The sequence below is a fragment of the Dama dama genome, chromosome 21 (genome assembly GCF_033118175.1).
Source record: "Dama dama isolate Ldn47 chromosome 21, ASM3311817v1, whole genome shotgun sequence".
Lineage (NCBI taxonomy): Eukaryota > Metazoa > Chordata > Mammalia > Artiodactyla > Cervidae > Dama > Dama dama.
The window spans coordinates 5,174,870-5,187,644 of NC_083701.1; positions in this window are offsets into that span (position 1 = coordinate 5,174,870).

Below are 12,775 nucleotides of genomic sequence, written 5' to 3' on the forward strand. Positions count from 1 at the left end.
AAGGGGCTAGGTTCCATCCCTGTTCAGGGAACTAAGATCCCACGTGCCATGCAGTGTGGCCCAAGAAAAAAATCAAAAAGAAAAAAAGTAGAATAATTGAAATCTCCTTTCCCATGACATTTTTTCAGACCTCTGTAAAGACAAACTAGTGTGACCCTGAGCCTGAGATTGGACCCCAATTGGTCCCAGGCTATGTAATCTGCATTCTCCCATCACTCCTGGGGACCAATTATGCTGCTACCCCCTGTGCAGACGGACGGCCTGTCCATCCCGGGCTTACAGATGTTTAGTCCCACAGTAAGTAAGAGGCAGAGCTGGGACTCAAACCCATGTCTTCGGGCAGAATCCATGGCCCGAACCACAATTCCGATCTGCCTTAAGTGTGTAAGGTAAATGTATAGACTTCATCCAATGAGGCATACATACCATATGGACAATCTTTGTTCTTTTTAGAAAATATTTTTCATTAGAATGTCTTAAATTATGAAAGCATGTTTTTTAGCATTTAAATACATGAATGTTTATTTTTTTATTAGTGTACAGTTGCTTTATCCTTGAAAGTGTATTTTCACAAGGGCAAAGATACTGACAATGCCCCTGTGTCTTCATCTCCCCAGCTTATCAAGTAGTAACATTCTGACAAATACCCTTTCAGAATCTTACCCAAACATACACATCAATCAAAAATCCAACATTTGAACAGACTACTACAACAAGTTTACCTACCCCTGTGTCTAGCTCATAGGAGGGGCTCTGTTAATAACTGAAAGGTTGAATTGTCTGTTTTGCCTGGTCTAATGGCTCCTCTGAGGCCGCTGGGCTGTGGGGCAACAGTCTCCATTGGCCTTCAGCAAAATGGACGGGCAGGAGAAGACCTTGGATGGCATGTTTGCAGGTCTCTGAGGAAACACCTAATGCAGCTCAGCTTTTCCTCTTGCTCCTGAGTTGCTGTGGGAGAGTCCGCATGGGCTTTCCTTGCATCTCGGTCCCCCCCGCCCTCCCGGCGTTCCTCACCCCCAGCCCCCCATGCTGCAGACCAGAGGCTGGTCTGTTTCTGCCTCTTGCCAATGAGATCCTGGAGTTCATGGGTTTTGTGTTTCTTATCTCTGAACTACTAGTGTCTGCACAATGGTGGGCACAGTAAGGAACTCGATAAATCTTTGTGGAAGGAAGGAATTTCCAAATGGTGATAATCAAGTGCCTGGCACATAGTATCCGATTAATAAAATTACAGCTTGGTTTAAATCACAAATAAGGGAGTGAGATATCAAGATTGGAAAAGTGGTACCGATATTTGCAGTGTCTGGCACAGCGTCTCACATACAAACATGCATGGCGGATGCTAGTGCTTCCCCATCAGCGGTGGCATGGTCGGTGGGGGGGGCAGGGCACGGGTTGAACTTTGAGTGATGACCAGGCAGCTCTGGACCTTAGGCATTACTGGGGGTCCCACTGAGCCCTAGGGGCTTGGATTCATGGGCCGGGCTGTGTTGGTGGGTGTAAGTCTGGCTTGGGTCTGAATTTGGCCCTTCTCTTTCTTGGCTGTCTGTGTGGTCCAGGGCCATTTAGAGCATCTCTACCGGAGCCAAGGGGATGGACTCAGAAAACATGGTGAGGGACAGCTCAGGGCCCAGAAATCTCTGGTCAGTGAGTAGATCTGACATCCTTAATGCCTGGTAGGTCAACTTGCTAGAAAGTTTAGAAGGTCGTACAGGCCCCAGGATTCCCTGTCAGCCACACCAGCCTGTTCTTATGCTGGAAAAGAAAGTCCTCACCACCTGGTCACCCCTCCCTCAGATGATGCACTGGCACAGTGCATATTGAATGTCCTGTGCTAAGTCAGTCACGTCTGAATCTCTGCAACCCTGTGGACTGTAGCCCACCAGGTTCTCTGTCCATGGGAATTCTCCAGACAAGCGATTGGGTTGCCATGCCCTCCTCCAGGGGATCTTTCCAACCCAAGGATCGAACCCAGGTCTCCCACATTGCAGGCGGATTCTTTACTGTCTGAGCTACCAGGGAAGCCTAAGAATACTGGAGTGGGTAGCCTATCTCTTCTCCAGGGGAACTTCCTGACCCAGGAATCCAACCAGGGTCTCTAGCATTACATACTGAATACAGATACCTATATCTCTTTCCTCTTTGGTTGGTCATTTCCTGAGAGCCCTGCCCCCAGGTCTCTGCCCTGAGGGTTGGTGCTCTGAATGCCTGCTGCGGGTCAGATGTGCTTGGGGCATCAAGGGGCAGATACCCCAGTGCCCTGAGGCCAAGTTGCCCCCGGTGTGTTCAGGTGGGGGTTCCTAGCCAACCACTCACCATGCAGCAGTACTTACTAGAACACAGACCATTGGCATTTTGTGTTTACATACTCCCCCCGGGGAATTTTTGCAAAATACTGAGGGAGTTAGTAATCACTTTATGTAGGAGAAGAGACCTAGAGCCTTAGGCGACCTGTCCAGGGTCAAGTGGCCAGATAAGAGCAGAACCCTCTTTCCTTTATGCTCCCCCCACTGTCTCCTCCCCGCCCCTCCCTTCCCTTCTCTGTGTCAGCGTGTTTTCTGTTAAGACTGGGCTTTCACATCCGACTTCAGAGAGGGTAAACGCAGAGTCTTGGAGGAAAGTGGAGCATTCCCCAAACTATTTTTATCTGTTTTTATTATTTTAATTGGAGTATGATTGCATCTCAATGTTGTATTAGTTTCTGCTGCGCAATAAAATGAATCAGCCGCACGGACATATCCCCTCCCCCTGAACCCCCCCCCCCCCCCCCGCCCCGAGGTCATTGCAGAGCCAGCACCAGCTGAGCTCCCGCACCATGCAGAAGCTTCCCAGTAGCTATGTACTTTACCCGTGGTAGTGCCTATGCGTCACTGCTCCTCTCTCAGTTTGCTCCACACTCTCCTTCCCCCGCAGTGTCCACACGTCCGTTCCCTATGTCTGTGTCTGTCTTCCTGCCCTGCAAATGGGTTCAGCAGTGCCATTTTCTAGATTCCACACATACGCATTAATATATGGCATATGCTTTTCTCTTTCTGACTTTCTTCACTCTGTTCATCCACATCACTGCAACTGACCCACACTATTTTGAATGCCTTGTTCCTCTTTGGGGCTGTCTTCCTACCATGTACAGTCCCGGAGGCAGGAACTCTGCCTGATTTATCTCCATTGCTGAAGCTCTGGTGTGGGCTTGGGTGGGAGTGGGGAGGGTACCAGGCCTGCAGCGTGAGTGAGTGCCTGTGTGGGTGAGTGGTTGGTGGTGATGAGGTGGGGACGGAGGGAGGGGTGCAGAAAAGCATGACTCCCTGGTGGAGGGCGGGCGAGAGAGCCAACTGGTGAAAGAGTGAGTGAGAGCGAAAGCCCGTGGGTGGATGGGTGCACGAGGGCCTTGAGATGCGTTGACCTCACCATGTGTTGATCGGCCACGTGTGGACGGTTCTCAGGTGAAAAGGAAGGAAAGAGGATGGGGTGGCAAGGTTCAGTCCTCAGCTAGAACCTTCCAAGAGCCTCTTCTCTGTCGCTCCTGTGAATTCTCCCACCGAGAAACGCTCAGACTGGGTTTGAAAAGCCTAACTTCACTGGACATAGCAAAGCCCAGAGGTGATGAGCTGAGCCCCTCCCACTGCCCCACCCCCGAAGGGGAGAAATTCTGGGTGCTTCCTCTCCGCTTGGTCCTGGAGTCCCCGCACAGTGATGCCAAAGCAGCGGGTCCTTTGAACAATGAGCCAGGGCCCCACATCACGCTGGCCACGGACCTCCCTGGTCCCACTGTGTCAGGCACATCTGTGCATTGATTCTCTGAGAAGGAAACTCACCCCGTGGGGTCTCTGTTCCTAGTTCCTCCCCAGGCACCCCTGCCCTCCCCCACCTACTCACACCTGCAGAGCAGTGGGTCGTGGAGATCTGAGAAGCTCTCTTAGAAAAAAAGAAACGCCCTTCATAATGAGATACAGACAGTAGCTCCTGTGCCCATAAGCCACGTGCTTGCTCTGTTCTTAGGACATAGAAGTTTTAAGATTATATCTTTCAATATTTTTTTCAAAAAATAAAAGAGAACGTGCTTTTATTATCTAAGTCAATGTAGACTTAAGTTAGTGGAGAACTCTACCATTGTTATGCTGATACATGGAGCGCCTGCTCTCTGCCTGCCACCCTTCCAGGCACTGAGACAGGACTCTGAGTCTAAGGAGCTCCATGGAAAAGACAGAGCAGTAAGTTGTTGTGTTTAGTCACTTAGTCGTGTCCAGCTCTTTGCGACCCCATGGATTGTAGCCCTCCAGGCTCCTCTGTCCGTGGAGATTCTCCAGGCAAGAATACTGCAGTGGATTGCCATGCTCTCCTGCGGAGACCTTCCCAACCCAGGGATTGCACCCAGGCCTCCCGCCTTGCAGGCAGGTTCTTTACTGTCTGAGCCACCAGAGAAGCCCAGGAATGCTGGAGTGGGGAGCCTGTCCCTTCTCCAGGGGCTCTTCCTGACCCAGGAAGAAGAAGGAGAAAAAGATCACAGGAAATAAGATGAAAGAACATAAACACTAGATGAGGGGGTGGGACGAGTCAAAGCTGCCTGAGCTCACCTCTGCCCACCCACAGAGGCCTGGCCAGAGGGGAAATGCCTTAAGTTCAGCTCAGTCCCTCCTTAAGCTCATGGATTGATGGGTCGAGAGAGACAGAGAGAGAGAGAGAGAGAGACAGCTATGCTGGAGCCCATCACAATACAACCTGAAATCAACCCTGAATATTCATTGGAAGGACTGATGCTGAAACTGAAACTCCAATACTTTGGCCACCTGATGTGAAGAGCTGACTCACTGGAAAAGACCTTGATGGTGGGAAAGCCTGAAGGCAAAAGGAGAAGGGGGTAACAGAGGATGAGATGGTTGGATGGCATCTCATGGACATGCTCAATGGACATGAGTTTGAGCAAACTCTGGGAGATAGTGAAGGACAGGGAAGCCTGGCATGCTGCAGTCCATGGGGTCACAAAGAGTCAGACCCAAATGCGCTACTGAACAATGACAACACACTACAATATCAGCTTCCCACTTGACAAGATTCAGAAGGTAAGTAGGTCAGTTTTAATATTGTTTGTGAGATGATAAAACAATATCACCCTGGGGTCTGGGGGAGCCTGAAGAAGATAGTGACACTGTCTTCGTGGGAAATCAGGGAAGCCTTCACAGAGGAGAAGACGCATCCTAGGGGTTTTGAAGGATGAGTAGGAGTCTGCCTGGGAAGGAGAAGACTGTTATCATCTCAGAGGTAATGACAGAGGCAGTAGCAAAGGGTTAGGGCAATGGTGGGGTATTAGAGAAAGAGAGGAAAGTCGCTGAGGCTGGAGAAAAAGGCTCATGAGGAGTCGGTGGGGACCATGAACCTGGACAAGGAGATCGGGACCAGATTGAGAAAGGCCGGAGGGAGAAGGCTTTCTGCTGGGGATGATGTGAAGAGACCTGTGTGCTCCAATGACATCTATGCCCAAGGCCCTTTACAGACTCACAGAGCTTAACCCACAGGGTTACAATCTGGTTCAGATGTCGGAGTCTCACCCTCAGAAGGATAAAGTGTCTTCAGAGACTCTGGGGTCCTGGGTGCCCCCAGGGCTGAGCCAGGAGCTTGGATGCTAAACTACAGCATCTCTTAAAGTAGGGGCTCCAAGCGAGGGCTTGATCCTCCCTTCAGCTTCCTCACCCGAAGACAGTTAACATCTCTCAGACACCTTCCTGCTCCTAGAGTGCAGGATTCTGAGATGTTCTTAGTGCCTTGTGAGCTTGCCAGCACCTGGTTACTGGGGCCACTCTGGCTTAGGTGGAGGCATGAGAGGGGCTAGAGTGGATTCAGTTCAGTCCAGTTCAGTCGCTCAGTCGTGTCCGACTCTTTGTGACTCCATGGACTGCAGCATGCCAGGCCTTCCTGCCCATCACCAACTCCTGGAGTTTACTCAAACTCATGTCCATTGAGTCAGTGAGGCCATCCAACCATCTCATCCTCTGTCACCCGCTTCTCCTCCCACCTTCAATCTTTCCCAGCATCAGGGTCTTTTCAAATGAGTCAGTTCTTCACATCAGGTGGCCAAAGTATTGGAGTTTCAGCTTCAACATCAGTCCTTCCAATGAATATTCAGGACTGATTTCCTTTAGGATGGACTGGTTGGATCTCCTTGCAGTCCAAGGGACTCTCAAGAGTCTTCTCCAACACTACAGTTCAAAAGCATCAATTCTTTGGTGCTCAGCTTTCTTTATCGTCCAACTCTCACATCCATACATGACTACTGGAAAAACCATAGCCTTGACTAGACGGACCTTTGTTGGCAAAGTAATGTCTCTGCTTTTTAATATGCCATCTAGGTTGGTCATAACTTTTCTTCCAAGGAGTAAGTGTCTTTTAATTTCATGGCTGCAGTCACCATCTGCAGTGATTTTGGAGCCCCCCAAAATAAAGTCAGCCACTGTTTCCACTGCTTCCCCATCTATTTGCCATGATCTTAGTTTTCTGAATGTTGAGCTTTAAGCCAACTTTTTCACTCTCCTCTTTCACTTTCATCAAGAGACTTTTTAGTTCTTCTTTGCTTTCTTCCATAAGGGTAGTGTCATCTGCATATCTGAAGTTACTGATATTTCTCCTGGCAATCTTGATTCCAGCTTGTGCTTCATCCAGCCCAGCATTTCTCATGATGTACTCTGCATATAAGTTAAATAAGCAGGGTGACAATATACAGCCTTGACATACTCCTTTTCCTATTTGGAACCAGTCTGTTGTTCCATGTCCAGTTCTAACTGTTGCTTCCTAACCCACATACAGATTTCTCAGGAGGCAGGTCAGGTGGTCTGACATTCCCATCTCTTTCAGAATTTTCCACAGTTTGTTGTGATCCACAGAGTCAAAGGCTTTGGCATAGTCAATAAAGCAGAAATAGATGTTTTTCTGGAACTCTCTTGCTTTTTCGATGATCCAGTGGACGTTGGCAATTTGATCTCTGGTTCCTCTGTCTCAAGCATGGGGCGATGGGGGACTTTGGAGTGGACCACTCTCTCAGACAGAGGTCTTATATGGTGGTACAGAAGGTACTGGCAACTTGAAACAAGTGCTAAGAAGGGCTCCCTGGTAACAACAACTTCCTTCAATTGAGTGCTCGTAGTCTTTTTGTTTTTTTAATTGACTGGCAACCAGGCACTGTGGTAGGGACCCTAATCCTTCCCATAAGCTGGTGGGGCAGGCTAATCCCCTTGTTACTGATGAGGCGCGGAAGCTTAGACAGTAGCTGAGATCATGCAGCAAACCCAACAGGTGCTGGACCCGGGAACCAAACTCCAGTCTGTCTGGCCCATGGCCCGTGGCTGTCCGTCGACTGTCAATCTCAGCTCTCACTGCTTATGGCTCCTCACTGTCCTTCCCCCCCAAAATGGGGACTCTACTGGGTCGGCACCTCCCAAATCAGAGTGGGTGCTGCAGCACTATTTATATGCATTGCTTCATCAGACCAGACGCTACTCAAAATAAGTTAAACAGAAATATCTCTCTGTGTCCTCAGGACCCTGTAATCTGAGATACTCTCTTGTGAAATGAACTGCGACAGTCTATTTGGGGTGGGGCGGTGGAGAGAGAAAATAACAAAATCAAGAAGAATTCAGTACTGAACATGAAAGAAAGAAGAACGAGGTTACGACAGCTCTCGGATGTTTGCATAGACTCACAGAACCATCACGAGCGATGAGTGGTTTCTGGTGCGGATGGTGGGGCTCTCTCAAGGGATGGCATCCTTCTCTGTGCCACCCCATTGGCCCGGAAAGGATGCAGGGGTGGGGTATCTGGATGGACTTTGGAAGTCAGCCCTTGGAAAAGGATTCTGGGAAAGCCAGTCTAAGCTGAGTTGTCAATCAAACATGAAAGGAGGAAGAGGGGAAAAGACACAGAGCAAGGAAGGAGATCAAGGACCCGGAATGGGGAGGGCACTTGGAAGGGCCTGGGTGAGCTCCAGAGATGGAGCCGTATAAAGTCCAAGGCCTGTCTGTGGTTTGCAAGAGAAAGAAGCCCAGCTCAGACTGGCTTAGATTTTTTTAAAAATGGGGCTGGAGAAACATTTATCCCCAACACAAAAGCTCTGAGTGCTTGTGGACTTTGGGCAACACTGCGCTAAGGTGCTCGAGTGACAAAACTCGTCTCGTCCCCCTCAGTGGTGGCTTCCTTCTCCATCAGGATCCCCCCCATCCTGCCCCGGGTCATGGCAGATGGCCCTCCACACCTCCAAACTTAGCATCTCTAGCAGAAACACATCTCTCTTCCCGGAAACTCCAGCAGAGTTTCCAGAGATGCCGTGGCTTGAGTTTCATTCACAGTTTTTAGCAACTGGCAGAGAAATGCGACTGGCATCTGGACTCTTGATAAAAAGAACTGATAGGAAATATTTTTGAATTCCACAGCACAAAGAAGGAGGTTAGAAAAGCACATTTCTCATTCTATTTCCATCCCCTGCAATGAAATTAATCCTGCATTTTGGTAGCCTGGGGTTTAAGCAGATTCCATGTAAATCTTTCAATGTCTGAATGGAAGGAGGGCTGGGTGGATGTTCTTGCTGGTAATTAGGACCAGACTCCTAAAGTCCCGAGTTCTTTGTTTCCTCCTCTTCTATGAGACATCAAACTAGTGCTTTCAGTCTACAGAGGACAGGGAGCAATCCTCTGTGGTTACGGATGACATCTGTCTAGGACTGAATCCTAGTTCTGCATGTTGCTGGGTGTATGATTTGAGACACATTTGTTAACTTTCCTGAGTTTGAGATTCCTCGATTCTAATCACCGTTTGGTCAGCTTGTTGTGAGGAGATAAAACAATTCAAGTGAAACTACAGCACGGCTCTGGCTACTGTTTACATCATTCATGCCGCTGTATGTTCACCACGTCTGTTATCGCATAACCTGTTGAACCAGCTGTCATACTGTGAGTTTGGACATGTATTTTCACTGCCCTAAAAATCCTCTGTGCTCTGCCTGTTCATCCCTCCCTCCCTCCCTCCCCCCACACACACTCTTGGAAACCACTTAATTTTTAGTCTCCATAGTTTGGCCTTTTTCATAATGGCATAGAGTTGGAATCATACTGTATGTAGCCTTTTCAGATTGGCTTCTTTCACTTCGTAATATGCATTTAAGGCTCCTCCAGGTCTTTCCATGGCTAGCTGCTTCATTTCTTTGTAGTGATGAATAATCTTCCATTGTCTGGATGGACCACAGTTTATTTATTGATTCACATACTGAAGGACATCTTGGTTGCTTTTACGTCTTGAAAGTTATACACAAAGTTCTATAAACATCCATGTGCAGGTTTTGTGTGGACCTAAGTTTTCGATTCCTTTAGATAAATACCAAGGAGGGTGGCTGCTGGATCATATGATAAGAACATGTTTAGTTTTGTAAGAAAGCACCAAAGTATCCTCCAAAGTGGCTGCGCCATTCTGCATTCTCACCAGCAATGATTGAGGGTTCCTGTTACTCCACATTATCACCTGCATTTGGTATTGTCAGCGCTCTGAGTCTGGACCATTCTAACAGGTGTGGAGGGGTGTCTCACTGCTGTTTGAATTTGCATTTCCCCGATGACGAGTTGATATGGAATATCTTACCATGTGCTTATTTTCCTTCTGTGTGTCTTCTTTGGTGAGGGGTCTGTTAAGAACCTCAGTTTGTTTTTAAAATCAGGTTGTTTTCTTATTGCTGAGTTTTAAGGGTTTTGGGTATATTTTGGAGAACTGTTCTTTATCAGGTGTATCTTTTGCAAATATTTTCTCCTGATCTATGACTTATCTTTTTATTCTCTTGAAGATTTTGTTTGTTTGTCTTTAGTTGAAAGTACACAACAGAGGATTCTCCACCATGAAAGTCACAGGAAAACATTAGATGACAGGAGGCAAATCAGAGGCACAGAAGTACCCTAGCACTTCTGTGACTAAGTGCAGTAGTTGAACGTGAGGCTGACACTAATATGTCAGCGGGGCAGTGGGGGCTGGCACTTGGCTTCTCTGCCTGCCCCCACCCTGGTTGCACACTGTTTTCCCTCAGGGCTCTGTCCTCCACTCCCTCTTTACTTTTCCAGGAGGGTCTCCTGCCCCAATTTCTCTTCTGAGCTTTGACTTCTCCTCCTGGGTGTCTTCTAGGCGACTCAGACTCACTCACAATGTCCTGCTTATCACCCCCACCCACTCAGTGACTGGCTCCCAGATGTTCAAACTGGAAGTCTAGTGCCATGGAATCTGCAGCCGGACCACTTGAAAATGATAGCATTAGTTGCTCAGTCGCGTCTGACTCTTTGAAACCCCATGGACTGTAGTGTGCCAGGCTCCTCTGTCCATGGGGATTCTCCAGACAAGAGTACTGGAGTGAGTCGCCATGCCCTCCTCCATGGGATCTTCTCAATCCAGGGATCAAACCCTGGTCTCCTGCACTGCAGGCAGATTCTTTACCATCTGAACCACCAGGGAAGCCCAAGGACCACTTGACCTCCTTACTGTCTTAGGAAAGATTGTCAGCATCTCTCTTTGGATGTTGCACTAACTTCCTTGTTGGTCCCTCTGCTCTATCCATCCTTTCTCAATAGGGTTTTAGAAATTGCATCAATATAGGCCACTCCCTTGCATGAGGACATCCACTGCTTCCAAGGGCAAAGTCTGACCCCTTCTTCTAGGTCACTGCCCAAGTCCCTTTTATTAAGATGAATTCTTGCCTTCTGCTCCAGCCTGAATTTTCACTGTTGCTTTTGCTTCCTCATCTAAATACTTTTCTTATTGCTCATAAGTGATCCTGGAAGGGAGGCAGGCTATTCCTGGTGAAGACAACCCTTGTCTCCCTGCCTGCTCTCCACCCATCTTTCCGGGCTCGGCTCAGGTGTTACCTCCTCCAGGAAGCCATCCCTGACTCTCAGGCCTAAATCAAGTGCTTTCAGAGCACTGACCCTAAAGAAATGGAAGCATCTACTTGCTTCTCTGTGTCCACTATTAGGTCTGAAGCTTTTTGGACAGTGTCCTGTTCTGTGTGCCTGGCACTTGGTAAGTGCCTGACCTGCCTTCAGGGCATGATTGAATTGGGGAATAATTAGACCTTAAAGGCCTGGGACCCCTATGCAGTTAACACTGGCCTGTGACATAGGTGTTGTTATATGTGAATGGGCTGAGGTCCAGAGAGGTTAAGTGACTTCCCCGGTTTGCACAGCAAGCCACAGGCAGAACTGGACTCTGAACACAGGGTTCTGAAACAGGAACTCTGGTCTACGGCCATACCACCCTGAATGCGCCCGATCTCGTCTGAAACAGAAGCTCTGTCATCGTGCCAGCTGCTGCAGGAAGAGTCAACGCCCCTGAAGGTGCTCGGTCTGTGTGGTGACTGAGGAGGACTTGTTGCAGGTCCTACAGGGCAGGGATTTGAATCCGGGAGGCAGGCTCCCCAGCAACCCCCTGGGCTCTTGGGCTTCCAAAGAGACAGAAGCCAGCCAGCTCCCTCTGCCCCTCTGCACCTGCAAGTGCGGTCTTCATCAGACAGCACAGCAGAAGCTCAGAAGGACCCGGCTCAGTGGCCTGGGCACAGCCACGCCAGGCTTTTATGTCTCCACCAGATTCCTGCCCAGAGCTTCGTCCGTTGCCCCAGCAACACATCCGCGGTGCCTCAGTCCACGCAGTCTCTGCCCTCCGTGGGCAGCGGCCAGCCCCTCTGCAGCAGGCAGTGCTTGCACTTTGCCCAGGCTGCCTTGCAATGTGCCAGATCTCATTTTCTCTCTCTAAATTGCCTTCTGCTCACTGTCTTTCCTCCCCCACCTCTGAGTCCCTGAATAGGGAAGGCTGGTTACTATGGCAATGGGCTGGCTAGTGGAAGGAACTCAGCTCAGTAAATTAATTGCTGGACTTTTGGAGACTAATGGCACAGCCCTGCCTCCCAGGGACAGGGTGTGGCCTGCGTCGTGCCCACTTGGCAGCCAAGTCCTAGACAGAGCTGATGAGAGAAATGGAATCATGGTACCCATGCTTGCTGGTGGGGAAGCAGGGCACACAGATCTCACCAGGTACAGTGGCTGTGTCCCTGGTCTGTGCCGGTATCTCTGCCACATGCTTTGCAGAAACTACTTCATGGAACCCTCACAGCATCCCCTATGGAGTAGGGATGATCCCCTCTTATGATGGAGATTTAGTGGCTCCTGAGCATAAAGGTGCCTTACCTGGCCTGCCTCCTCAGTGGGCATTTTGCTATAAACATTTCATTCATTCTCTTCTCTACAACATCTTCCAGAAGTAGAAGCACAGGGAACATCTCCTATCTCATTCTGTGATGCCAACATGATCCTAATCCCAAATAAAGCCATTTGAGAAAAGAAAATGGCAGACTAATATCTCTCAGGAGCCTCAATGCAAAAACTCTCAACAAAATATTAGCAAATAAATGACAGTGAATAAAGGGACTTCTAGGTCATGGCCAAACAGAGTATATCCCAGGCATGCAAGGCTGGTTCAATGTTTGGAAATCACTTAATGGAATCTATCACACCAACAAGCAAAGAAGACCCTTCCTTCTCTGTCCTCTGGAGGATGCATGGCTTGGTTTTGGCTATATCCTTTCCTATATCCATGTCGTTTCTGTGCTTAAGAAAGAGGTTTTGCTCCAGCCAGATTCCAACATCCTGAGAAGCTCTGTTATGCTTGATTATACCCATGGGCCTGTGATTGCCTGGGACTGAATCCTGGCTACTGGGTGTGTGTCAGGGGCAGGTTCCTGAGCCCTTTGTGCCTCAGTTTCTTAATCTGT